The sequence below is a fragment of the Bidens hawaiensis genome, unplaced genomic scaffold, assembly GCF_021521415.1.
Source record: "Bidens hawaiensis isolate Kalapana, Puna unplaced genomic scaffold, B.hawaiensis_p1.1 tig00014716_1, whole genome shotgun sequence".
Lineage (NCBI taxonomy): Eukaryota > Viridiplantae > Streptophyta > Magnoliopsida > Asterales > Asteraceae > Bidens > Bidens hawaiensis.
In genome coordinates, this window is record NW_027492290.1 from 287189 (window position 1) to 301670 (window position 14482).

Genomic DNA, 14482 nt, shown 5'->3' on the forward strand with positions numbered 1-14482 from the left:
TATTCACAGTTTTCGCTTCCATATTGTCATATCAAAGTCGGAAATTCAATCAATTTGGACAACTGAGTAAATGAGAAAGGGCCTTGAATTTTCTCACATGGATCTTTATAAAACCATTTAGATTCCGGTTCTAAAATTTAAATTGTTGTTGGACCTGTATACTCGAGCCAAGAGAAACTAGACTTAGAATCTATATAAGTTGCAGGGACTTGCACTACTGATGTTCGGTTTATTTGTATATACTTATGTGTGTTAACTTACTTGTTTTACTCGTTTAGTTTATGAACTATGATACTTCATACATGTTTATTGTGTTTCAGGTCACAGGTACTTAACGCGCTTAATTTGGACCTGTACGAGCATGGAATGAAGACCCGGGATGTCCAGCACGTTTACCGAGGCAATCATATGAACCTGCTGATTGAAGTGACCCATCGCGTAGCGCGATGGGTGTTGAAAGTGGGGCATTGCGCTACGTGATGCCCTGGAAATATTGATCAGGCGTTGACTTCTGGTCCATCGCGTAGCGCGATGGACCTGGGGAGGAGACCATCGCGCTACGCGATGGTCCCCAAAATCGTGAAAGTTAGGGTTTTGTTTTATATAACATTGGGACGACCCCATACGCGATTCTTCACCTTCCAGGCGATTTTCAGAACAAAAGAGAGAGCCCCATCACTTCCAATCATCTCTAAGCATCATACATGGCCTACCAGATCATAACCGAGGCCTGAGAGATGCCGATGCACGGCTAGTTCCTTCGAGTCATACCCGGGATGTGTAGTTTGTAATCTTTCAGTTTATTTATCATGTATTAAGAATGAATTGATTGTAACTATCTTTGATGTTAATCTATGAGTATTGATGTCTAGTATTATTGTGTACAACGTCAGTTTAGGTTTATTTCGATCGGAACGATTAGTGTGCCAGTTGCTATGATAATTGCTTGTAGGATTGTTTTGACTTGTTAATCGCAAGAAAGCATCCGTTTGCCCTTAGTTTATTCACACTGGCAGGGACCGTTTGATAACCAGTGCCATGTGTTAGCGAGCGTAGATGCCTAAGGTTTAACCGGTTAGTCAGTCTGTAGTTGACACAAGATAGTTAATCTGTTAAGTTGCATGAGATTGCTGTTTGATTGCTTACTTGGATTCCCGGGTGTGATTTGCTTTGTCTGATTGATTGAATACTTGATTACTTGTTCGTTTACTATAAAACCAAACTGTTTGCTAGTGTGATCAGCACTTTACTTGAACTACTTCATAATGTTAGGAATCAGTTTCACTGCACACTGACCACATACTCCTCGTGGTTCGACACTATACTTACCCTAGCTTGCTTAGGTGATTAGGAACACTGAATTAATAGTTTTTGACTAGATAGCGACAGTCTAGCATCAACTAACGAAGCCGAATGTGTAGACTACATTTTTATTTATAACCTCATTATTTGTTTCAATAAAGAACGAGTTAACCTAATTATATTTTTTTTCTCAGTGTTCAATAACAATCTAATTAGAATACATGTCCTTTGATCCATCTTTCCCTCATCAACAAACAAGAGCATGTGTTATATTCTAAATTCAACTAATTCAAAATGATAAGTCAAGCAAGATGATTATATAAGCAGTAAAAATATTCTAAACGTTCGTTACCACAAGAAATAGTAGTGTGTTCTAACATGCACAAACAATGATATATCAAGAAAGTTCACATATTTTCAAATAGCATATTCAACAAGCAAAATTTAATGACTACAAGGTTAGGGGCATTTAATGAACTTTGCTTGAACATGTGTCTTGGGTTTGCATTTTGCAATTTCTCCACATGCTACTGTTAATTTCATCCTTGCTTTGATTATGTTCTTAATTTCATCCTTGCTTTGATTATGTTCTTAAAGTTTCACCAATACAGCATCTTTACAGATGAATGAGATTTAGGGGGGTGTTTGGAAAGGGTCTGAATGAAACCATTCAGATGTGCAAATCTGAATCAGACAAATTAAGAGCGTTTAGCTCGTTTAAAAAACTCATATGAATGAAAATTACAACATCTAAATCGCTCAGCTTTGGAAAGAGTCTGAATGAGAAAATAGACCCCAATAACCCTACCCGCGCTTCTTTTTCATCTGCAATCTTTTCCCACCCTCAAACAACAACAGCGCCACCTCCTCTCAATCCTATGCTACCTCCTCCCAATCTTGTGCTGCTACGGTGTTGTTTCCCTGTCAATCAGCCTTTCTCATCTACGATCCCTCCCAACATCAACCAGGTAATTGCTTTCTCCAGTAGCAATTTGAAGCTTTTATTTTCGAAATTGTTGAATCAGTGGATCCTTGTTCTCCCATCTGCTAAGTATATGGATTTAGAGGATTAGTCATAATTGTTAGAATTAGGGCTTCAACATATTTAACATCTGTTAGTGTGTGTGTTTGTATTTTATAACATGAATTAATTAGATTTGGATTACTCATAATTGTTAAGAGGATTAGTCATAATTGTTCTCCCATCTGTTAGTGTGTGTGTTTGTATTTTATAACACTAGGTTAGATACCCGTGTGATACACGGGTCGGATAAATGATATTTTTATTTCAATTAAAGAATATAAAGATATATTATAAAATCAAAAATTTACAAACTGTAAAGACAGAGGAAAACATTTATATTTGGTAGAATAAATGACAAAAGATTTGTACTTTTATTTAAAAATTAAAAATATTAATCTTAATAATACATAAACATAATAATCATTTAATAGTACATAAACATAATAATCATATTTAGACACTTTTACTATTTGTTTTATATAATGCTTATATAATATTTAATTAGTTGTTTCTATTAGTGTACACGGTTATTACCAAAATCATAAATCAAGTTCTAATATTAATTTAATATAGCAAATTATATTTTTAAAAAGAATACTATAAAAAAATAATAGAGATTGATAAAAACTCACGAGATGTGTATTTAGAATATAGTTATATAGATTATAATGAATTTAAAATTTTGTTAATAAGACATATTATGGATGCATGAAAATTTAAATATTAATCAACTTTTTATCATTTCGTATAGTTGGAAAACTATTTACTAAAATGAGTTTCTTTTAACTTATTTGTCACTCTCTTCTATTCAATAAAATTAAATTAACATATTGTTAAAATAAAAAATTTATTAACTACGGACCCCTAATAAAATTTCATACATACAACTCTTAACTATTTTTCAAACATAACCATTATAATAATATAACATTAAATTAACTATGCTTTAATTTCATACACACAACCCACAAGTTAACAATATTAGTTTTTAAGAAAAAATATATATCATTCAAAAATAAGTTTTATAATTTGCGCCGGTTAAAAAATCTCCAAATACATAGTTATGTGTATTTTTTTTCTCTTGATGTTCCGGTATAAATTTCATTGGAAACGAATTGCATTTACAATATTAATTTTTTTTTGTATCACAAGCTATAATGAATGCCACTACTGTACTGGTACCGTGATGAATTAAACCGAACCGTCTAAACAATTTTGTAAGCCCCAAAAAACAAAGCTTTATTGTGATTTCTTCGGATGCTTTTAAAATCCCAAATTTTATGGAATGTTATAAAATTACATAAAATTTGGGATGTTACAAAAAAAACCAAAATATAAAGTCTTGGTATTCATTTGATTCACTTCGTTACAATACCAGTAGGATATTGACACTCGATACCTGCAATTACAACTTACAATACCAAATAAATATATTGTGAATTTAACTCCATTTTCAGTGAAATATATACAGGGACGTTGAGAAAAAAAGTTACACACAACTATGTATACAAATCTTTTTTCCTAAGTTAACTAACACAAGTTATATAACTTATTTTTAAATGGTCTTTTTTTCTTAAGCCAACACTATTGAAAATTTGTGGCTACATGTGTGTGTGAAATAAAAAAAGTTGCTAATTTAATATTATTATTTTTTTTACAAATTTTTTACATGAAAATAGTTAAAGAGTTGTATGTATGATGTCTTTTTATGTATTTAACTGTAAACTCGAACAATAATTATTTTATTATTATAACTTACTAAAGGATGAATTCGTATTAAATTATATTTTAGTGAATAAAATTATTATTTTAACAATATGTTAATTTAATTTTGGATGGATTTTATTTATCCAATAAAAATAGGAGACACAAAAAAGTTTCTAAAAAAATACCATTTACGTAACAGTTTTTCAATTACCCTAAGTAATTTTTTTCAACTACACCCATTTTTGTAAAAAACTTAAGGAACTATGACAGGTTTAAACTATTTATTATTGTATTAATTAGATAATTAGGAGTTTCAAAATTAAATAATAAGGGTGCCACTTGGCACAAATACAGGACAATTAGATGCCATGTGGCACAACTATTGTTTTTGTTTATTATATTAAGGATGAATTAATTAGATTTAGTGGATTAGTCATAATTGTTAGAATTAGGGCTTCACTTAGGGGTATTCACATTATTTACCTTGTTCATGGTTCGGTTTGAAACCGCGAAACCGTCCAAACCGTTCGGTTTAGTTTAAGAGTTCTACGGTTCGGTTTAAGAGTTCTATGGTTTGGTTTTGGTCTACAAAAAGTAAAAACCGTTACTAACGGTTTGGTTCACGGTTTGACATAAAAACTGTGAAAACCGGACCGTGAACACCCCTACTTTTGGAACATGGTAAATAACCTCAAATGAGTTAAAAGCTAGCACACAAGTGACAAAACTTTGTTGTATGTACTTAATTCCTCAATTGGCCCGTTTCACTTTAATTTAAAGATTTTGGGCTCTTTTGGGTTGTGTACTTTGCAATGGATCTAAATGGGTAGAACTGAATGTTAAAAAAAAATGGATTGTGTGTTACAATGGATCTTGGAAGAAAGTAGCTAGATCATAACTCACAAGTGTGCTCTAACCGTAGATAAATAATAATTACTATAGTTATTTATATGTTTTTTATATTAAGAGTTTTTTTGTATTTGATCATGACACTCAATCATGCTCATGCACAACTCAGAAATGTTATTGAGCGCGTGTATGGTGTTTTGAAGACTAGATTCCCAATTCTAAAGCAAATGGCTCCCTTTTCTTTTTCAATACAAAGAAACATAGTGATTGCTTGTTTCGCTATCCATAATTTTATGAGGAAATGTAATATTCATGATCAGTTATTTATGGACTACGATGAGAGGACTATCTTTTTTGATATACAAGGTGGAGAAAGTGATGGCCAGTTCGTTCATGACATAGAACGGGTTCACAAGGCATAGAGTATATGACTACTTTGCGTGACGAGATAGTTACTCAACTAGTTTCAAATTAATAAAATTAATTTTGTATGCGAAGTATTAACTTCCATTTAGATTTTCATGGATTTTGAAGTAATAATATGTAATTTGGATTATCTATGATGTTTTGTATTTTCTTTTTATACTCTATTTATCGTTCGGGGTTCTAAATAAACAGATACATTTCATTCAGCATAAATTAGTTCAGAGGGTAAGATAGTCATTTTGTACAGTTATTCAGATGTCCAACCAAACAGACTTAAACTTGTTCAGATTGTACTGGTTCAGACTCTCTTAACCATTCAGACCTTTCTATGGTTCAGCACTTAATGATTTAGCAATTACCAAACAGCCCCTTAGTTTAGAAATTTACGAAGATTCTTTTTGGTACTTAAACGTGTGGGTCCACAAATGTTAGTACGACCAAAGTTCCTCTTTTTTCGCCTTTTGATTATTCTTATCATTTTCATACTTTTGATGTTATCATTTGCTGTGATTACGCAATTTTGATTTGATTAAGTGACTCTAAACATGATACACCCAATGACTATAGATTACTTTTTTAATGTTTTAACTTGATCATTCAAGACGGCTATGACGGCTAGTTCTTATAGCTAATAAAAAGCATACGCGTGTCTATAAAGCTGATACAGCGACTGGTTCATGAAAACAATCTAAGCGCCAGCAAAGCAGTCGGCCCAACGACTGCAATCATGTCTATGTTGGGCCGACTAGATCATGAAAACTCAAAAGGATCATAATCACACACAAACACCCACCAATGGACTACTATATATACTATATCATATCATTACAAATTCTTAAAAACCCCACTTTTATTTCCAATCCTACAAACATTCTTGCCATTCTAAGTTTTCACCTCATCATCTAATCGTCTATCCATTACACACGACATTTAAATAAAACTTTATTTTTTTTTAACTTTGGACCTACCTCACTTTTAAAAAGCAACAAAAACCAAAGCCCTTATAAAAGAGCATGGTTGCTTCAAGCTATTAAGGGCATGGTTCTCCAATAAGTAAAGGCTAGAGGCATTCTTCAAGTCATACATTTGGAGATGGTGTGAAAAGGACTATTTTTATAAAGCTACACTTTATTTAAAATCCTTGGTATGCGTGGACACACAAAGCCACAAAACGACAAGTTCATAAAAAAATCAATTAAAAATTTTTCAAACTTAAATATCTTCCTTTTTAAAAAGCCACTTAAATTGGGAAAATTCCCAAAATAGTCCATTTTAGAGAGAGGGTCTTATTTTAGCCATTTTTTTCTCAAAATCTTTTATAATCTGGACTTGCAAGACGCTTTAGAAAAAGATAAAAATAGAGAGGGAGTAGGCCAAATTTCGAAAGAAAGTCAGGTAAAAGACGAGATTTGGGGAAATAATGTCGTGCAAATCCAAATTATTTTGTAAGTTTGGAGCAAAAGTCCATATTTTTTCAAATCTTTTTATTCAAAAAACCGTCTCGAGTGACTGTTTTTTTATGTTTCCTACCTTTCCCGTCCATATTTTCAAATTCTTAGAAAAATATATTTTTTACAATTATACCCCTTAACCACCACCACCACCTTGAACCACCACCATGACGTCGGCACCACCCCATCTCCACCACCGAACCACCCCCACCCCATCACCTCCTCTCCACCGCCTCCCGTCATTATTCGTGGGTCGCGGCTGCCGGCGGTAATGGGAAGCTCCATAAACCATGCATACGCATCATAACCGGTTAACAGGTTACTAACCGGTCCGCCTTCAAAATGCCAAACCGGTTCCTAACCTACAGTTTGCATAGGTTACAAACCGGTTTTTGGGTTACCGGTTGCTAACTAGTTTCGGTTAAACGGTTAGAATTTGCACCAGTATCCATAGGCCACTTAAATTTCCACCACATCAGCAATAACATATTCATATAACCAGTCTTTATATCATCCCATGAGTTTTCACCGATTAATATTACCACCAAATCATCATATAGCATACCATTATTACCTTCTCCTTTCAGAAACTAAAATACTCATAAGTTAAAACACAGAAACAGAAACATAGGCCCCAAGATTTTCATTTAGAAAGACCAGGCATCTTGCAAATGGGACACAGATTCTTCTGTTTCAGCCACTCCTTGATGCCCCAATATCATCTCCATTATGTGAAATTCGCGACCCACGAATAAAGAAGAAGAAAAAGGTGTTGGAGCTTCCCATTACCGCCGGCAGCCGCGACCCACGAATAATGACGGGAGGAGGTGGAGAGGAGGTGATGGGGTGGGGGTGGTGGTGGTGATGGGGTGGTGCCGACGTGATGGTGGTGGTTCAAAGTGGTGGTTAAGGGGTATAATTGTAAAAAATATATTTTTCTAAGAATTTGAAAATATGGACGAGAAATGTAGAAAACATAAAAAAACAGTCTCTAAAAACGGTTTTTTGAATAAAAAAGATTTGAAAAAATATGGACTTTTGCTCCAAGATTACAAAATAATTTGGACTTGTACGGCATTATTTATTCAAATCTCGTCTTTTACCTGACTTTCTTTCGAAATTTGGCCTGCTTTCTCTCTATTTTTATATTTTCCCAAAACGTCTTGCAAGTCTAAATTATAAAAGATTTTAAAGAAAAAAAAAGACTAAAATAGGACTTCTCTCCCTAAGAAAAGCTATTTTGGAAATTCTCCCTACTTAAATATCCTAACATACCCACACCCTGAAATAAAACAATTTCATTTCTGAAAATATTTATCCTTTCTTAGAATTTATTTTTTATCTAAATACACTGTTAAAGTCAAAAATACCATTATTATTCAGATTTCTGACGTACAACTTTATTTCATATCTCCAATCCAACGGTGCAAAACACAGCAACCATCAGTCACTAATCCCCACCCGTTGGATCAAAGCTGTCAAATTTCACTTTCACCTATTATCCCAATTTTACCCCTGAGCAGAAAGAAAAAAACTGATAATATAAATAGTAGGAGAGCCAAAGGATAGTCATTCAAAGTTGTGGAGAGAGACTAGGGTTTCTCTTTCTTTCTTTTGGGGGGTTTTTGGTTTTTTTTTAATTAAAAATGGCTGACGACGGCGCTAGGAAGACCGGAACGGTGAAATGGTTCAACGACACCAAGGGTTTTGGCTTCATTACGCCTGATGATGGTTCAGAAGATCTGTTTGTGCATCAATCGTCCATCCGGACTGACGGATTTCGTAGCCTCGGTGACGGCGAGACGGTTGAGTATCTTGTGGAAGAAGGGTCTGATGGACGGACCAAGGCTGCTGATGTCACCGGTCCGGATGAAGGTCCGGTTCAGGGGAGTACCCGTGGCGGCGGCGGCGGACGTGGCGGCGGCGGTGATCGTTATGGCGGCGGCGGCGGCGGTGGGGGTTATAATGGAGGTGGACGTGGCGGAGGACGTGGAGGTTATGGGGGTGGTGGTGATCGTTACGGCGGTGGAGGTTATGGCGGAGGTGGTGGTTGTTTTAAGTGTGGGGAGGATGGTCATATGGCTAGGGAGTGTCCTAATGGTGGGGGTGGTGGAGGTGGTTACGGTGGTGGTGGTGGTGGCCGTTATGGAGGTGGTGGTCGTGGCGGCGGCGGCGGCGGCGGTGGGTGTTATAATTGTGGTGAAGATGGGCATTTTGCTCGTGAATGCCCTAATGCTAGCAACCGTTGATCTGGAGGAGATTTAAGGGTAAATGTGTCTTTTCACGTTTACTTAAAAACCAACCGTCTGAATGAATGTTATGTTTATGGTTTTGGTGTTTATGTCTTAAGAATGAATGGGTGATCTAAATGCTTGTTTTTGGTTAACCTGCTTTGATGTTAATGGTCACTTTTTAAGTATATTTTGGTATTAGAATTTAGTTTTTAGTTTGTGGTTATGGCTATGGTTATGGGGATCCAAAGTGATGTTTGAATGGAATGGGATGTTAATGTTATGGTATGGCATTCATGTATATGTATGAATATTATTATCGGCATATGAAATCAAGTATTAGTGTTTCCCTAAAGATTTGCTTGTTTTTGTTTTGATATTTGTTGGCTTGGTTATTGATATGATATGTTATGCACACCCACCCATTTTCTTGCCAGACTGCCATCAGGTCAGTTGTTGGGGTTCTTGAAGGTGATAGCTCCTTCCAAAATTTTTTTGTGTTTTTGTACTTTGTGGTTTTTTTGGTCAAATTTAACTTTTATTGCCTTTTAATATCTGCAATGTTTTGTGCCTTTTGAAAGCTCGTCCTTTTCGCTAGATAAGTTTTGGTTATGCAAGCTTTCTTACTTTACTGTGCCTCGAACACGAAGCCACAAAGCGATCATGTTAATGTTTTTCTCATGCCCTTGTACTTTGAATACGAAACGATCATTGTAAATGCCCTTGCGCTTTGAACGCTAAACGATCATGTTAATGTTTGTCTCTAGCCCTTGTACTTTGAAATTTCGAGTTTGTAATAAGGTAATGGTATATGTAAAAATAAATCAAAAGAGAGAAACAAGTTCTGAAAGATTTGCTTGATAACATGATAAAAAGGTTAATATAGATGCGGACACTTCATGTCAAAGCTTTTTGGGACCTAATCGTCTCTAAAACACTTCAGGCTTTATGTCAAAAGCTTTTTGGTACCTAAATGTAAAAATCATCACGAGGTTGAAAGTTGTGTTTTGAGTTTCATCATATGAACATAACTGTAATTAAATCTAAAAACGTCTAGTGTATCTTATGTACACGCTTCATATTGAATAAATGTCTCCTAATGCATTGAGCTGATTGTAGGCCTTGTGTAGCCAGCCTCATGAAGCTATTTCTATTTTCTAGGCCAAAATTGATCAAATACATGGGATGTAACATACCAATATGTAAAAACTTCGGACAAGAAATTCAAAAGGAGATATAGTTGATAATTAAGTTTTTATATAAAGCGTATTTGGTATTAGATACAAACATTTTGCACCTTGGCTTTTGAGATTTTTTCAAAAAAGTTATGAGAAGAGCATTAGCATCTTGTTGAAGTGGGTCATGTCATTTGATAGAGGAATATTGAATAATTTGAAGTTTGATTCTTTAAATTTTAAGCCACAGACAATATTCGAAAACATTTAGGGGGTGTTTGGTACAGAGAAAAAAAATGAAAAGAAATGGAAATGGAAATGGGAGAGAAATGGAATTGGTGAGAAATGGAAATGGGTGGAGATTTGAAAATCATTTCCTTTATTTGGTACAATAGAGAAATGGGTGGAGAAATGGCGGAGAAACGGGAGCAGAGACCCTAATCACCGGTGGCTCATCGCAGGTCGGAAGTGGCCGGAAGTGGTGGCTCTAATCGCCGGTCGGCATCATCATCATCCTCGCAACACCCTAATCGTGATTTAGGGTTCCGATTTAGGGACGTGGGTTATGAACGGACGCGAACGCAGAAGTGGCGGCTCATCGCCGGTCGGCATCATCATCATCCTCATCGCAGAAGTGGGTTTCCTGAGTTGGCCGGAAGTGGCGGCGGCGAATCTGTGATGGCCGGCGGGAGGAAGGGATGAAGAAGGGAGTAGAGAAATCCATTTCTCTTCCAAATGGAGAGAAATCCAATTCTCCAATTTTACACTAAACCCAATTCCCAGAGAATTGAAATTCTCTACCCAATTCTCCTCTCAATTCTCCCAAACAAGAGAAATTCAATTCTCCACCCACAACTCTCTCTACCAAACACCCCCTTAGTTATTCTGTTCTTTGAATATCTCACGCAATTTGATCAAGATGCTCTTACGTATCCTTTCTAGGGTATTTTCATTTTGTTAAGCTTTGAAGTGCAATTGCATAAAAGTTTCGGATGATAGTGATTTTGTAAGATGGGGGGGGGGGGGGGGGGTTGTATGAGCTACATGACATGTCATCTTCTGTTCCGAAAGAAAGCATATGTGTACAATCTGTAGTCCATGTTTATAGTTTAGTTTGTTTGTTTAATCTTAACAAAATCTTAAATAACCATGGTTTTGGGGAAATTCAAAACGAAAAAGACAATTTGATTTGTTTTCATTTGGTTTTTTAATTTTTAAACGGCTTTTTAATTTCAACTATTGTCACCCATGAGATTTGGTTTCTAACCATTTGATTTGATGTTTTAACTATGTTTAAGATGCATTGGTTTGATGTTCCTCCCATTCTTTTTTTCAAATGTTAGTATGTATTAAAAATTTCAAGATAATAAAGACAGTTAATGTACATGAGTGAAGAAACGTGGATCTACTCACTGGTAGCAGATCTACTTTCCTCGGGTGTGATTATACTATTTCACCGATGGTTCCTCTGGGTCTGTGTTCTTCCACCTACAAAATGAACAGCGCCGTTACTTACCCCTCAGAAAGGGACAGAGGGGTCCTCTTTGGGGTAACCCTCCGGCGTGAGAATCAGTATATTGTGGAGAAGATGATAATGTGTGTAAGAGAGTCTCAAGAGTATTGCTGAATAGCTTAATACCCCCTGATTGTGAGACTGTCTGTTTTGTATGTAACTGACTGTGAGTGAATGTGATTCAATATGATTGAATGTGTTATCACTGCTTGTAACTGTCAATGATTGAGTATGAATGTGTCATCAAAGTGGAGTTGATGCTGTATTTATAGTGCTAGGGTTACCACCGGTTGGGCTCAACCTCGTTGGCTTCCTCCAATCGCACTGCGCCACGTGTCCTCTGGGACACCTGGCGCTTTCTCGTTGGTTGTAATCACGTGGTAATACATGTGTCATGCTGAGTTGTCGACCTTTCATTTGGCAGCTATCAACATCAGCATATTCTTTCTCCTTAAAAAGATGCCTTCTGGAAGGTTGTCTGACGTGCACAATCAAGGTTGCCCTAATCCTGATTTGGATAAGGACGAGGTTGATTATGCGCACGTGTGATATGCGCCCATCCTGAGGATGCGCGAGGTCTTCTCTTTATTCTCACGCGCAGATATTTCATGCGCAGATGTGATATGCACGAGCATGTGATATGCGCCGCGCGCTGATGCGCTGCGCGCATATGTGATGCGCGAGCATGTGTGTCTGGGCAGATGTGATATGCACGAGCATGTGATATGCGCCGCGCGCTGATGCGCCGCGCGCGTATGTGATGCGCGAGCATATGTGTGCCTGGGCATATGATGCCTGAGCATGTTTTGTATGCGCCATGTGCATAGGTTTTAGCTTTGTGCCTTCATAATGTCTTTATCTTGTGGGTTGACCCGCCTTGCTCGGTGTTGAGGCGGGTACATACCTCTTCAAGCCCCCCCAGTCTAATGTGTGTCTTAGTTCGCGCGAGCGCGGTAAGATGGATATTAGACTTACTGATTTGGTCTTTAAAGGGGTTTTGTCGTTTTATTGGTTGTTTCCGTCGTTGCGCGAAGTTCTATCCATTTGGTTGAAAACGAAGGGTTGAAAACGAAGGGTCGAACACGTGGTTAGTTGGTGGTGACGTGCGCCGTAAACATGTCAGACGTTTCGTGTGCTCGAGGTGCTACAGTTGCCTTTCACGTCCCCTCACACAGCTGTCTTGAACACGTGTCGCGCTCGCATTGGTTAGCACCTGCGAGTGGGGGCGCGTCTCTGTTCCGTGGCAGGTCGGTTACATTTTTATGTCCCCTCAACAGTGTTAGGGACACGTGTCGCGCCCTCGTTGGCTTGCACCCGCGAGTGGGGGCGCGTGAAATCCGATCAGCTGCCACATTTCTCTCTCCTGGGCCTATAAAAGGAGGCCCTTAGGAAATTTTTTATCTTCATCTTCATTGTTGATAATTTTTGAGTTTATGCCTTTCATATTCTGAATTGAGTATATTCATCTTTTCGATTTTTCGATTATCTGCTGGTGCAGTTGTATGTCTGATAGTTCAGACTCGTCTAGCCCCTCAATCACCTCTGTTGCCTCTCGAAGACGCCGTGTGAAGTCTGTGGTGATGTCGACATTGAAGCAAAAGGGGAAAGGGAAGAGGGTTGTTGAGACCACATCGGAGGAAGTAGGGAGGACCAAGGCCACCAAAAGGTGGAATGAAATCCTCTGCAAATTGAAGCAGGCCGATCTCGACAACCTCATCGCCTCTCAGGGCTTTCCCACCCTGTTTGGCTGCATGTTGCCTAGGTCCGGGCAAACGGCCGCGGACCCGCCTGCCGGCTATATATCCCTATATAGCCACTTTTTCACCCACTGCAACCTTCGTCTCCCGATGACAAGGTTTGTGGGTGCACTGCTGAAGTTCTATGGGATTCATATATCCCAAGTCCATCCGTTTGGACTCGTGCGCGTGACTCACTTTGAGTTCATGTGCAAATCCCAGCGCGAGGAACCCACTCCTCGGCGCTTTCAATATTTTTACAAGCCCAAGATCCAGGACAATTGGATCTCTTTCATTCCTCGCAGTCAGAAGGTGAAGTGCTCCACTGTTTCATTCAAGAGCCTTCATGACTGGTCTGAGAGGTTCTTTTACATAAGGGCTGGTGTGATCCCCATCCGTATGACCATGCGCTCTATCTCTTCTGCGCCTGCGGATGAGGGTGTCCTCAAGAACCCAACTGGCGCCTGGGTTAAGAAACTGACCGCCGAACCATCCCCCGCGAAGAAAATTTGCGAGGAGGCGCTGGTGGGGGTCGGCATGAGTAAGCTATGGGGTGACAGCGCGCTTCCAAGTCGACGGGTTGTGTAAGTTTATTTCATTGCTTTATTTATTTTTTCTGCGCGAACATAATTCTTTTGCTGATATCACTTGACTTGTTTTTGCGCAGTCACCAAGGATTATGTCCTTGCCGCTTATGATGAACAAATGGAGGGTGGCTCCGTCGCGCTTGGCGCTGGGGAAGTTGGTTTCCCAGATCGCTTCGATGACATGTTCATCCCAGTGGATCTGGAATTTGACTTTGACAGTGATGCGCCTGGTAAGCCTTCGCACTTATGCTCATTCCTTTAGAATACCCAAGTTTATTAACAGTTCTGTTGGTTGTTTTTGTAGATGCGCTTGAAAACTACGAGCTAGAGCTCGCGGAAGAGGAGGAGGAGGAAGAGGAGGCGCCCCTACTAAAGCGCAAAGCTAAGGGGAAATCTGGCGCAGGGGCCAGTAAGAAACAGAAGAAAGATGACACCCCTGTCGCTCATCCCCATGCTCAAACGAAGGGACCTAAGGAAACCC

General features: G+C 38.1%; 1 pseudogene; it reads left to right on the forward strand.

Annotated features, from left to right (window-relative positions):
- Positions 1-8395: 8395 nt before the first annotated feature.
- Positions 8396-9009, forward strand: LOC143547393 (cold shock domain-containing protein 4 pseudogene; annotated as a pseudogene).
- Positions 9010-14482: the final 5473 nt, after the last annotated feature.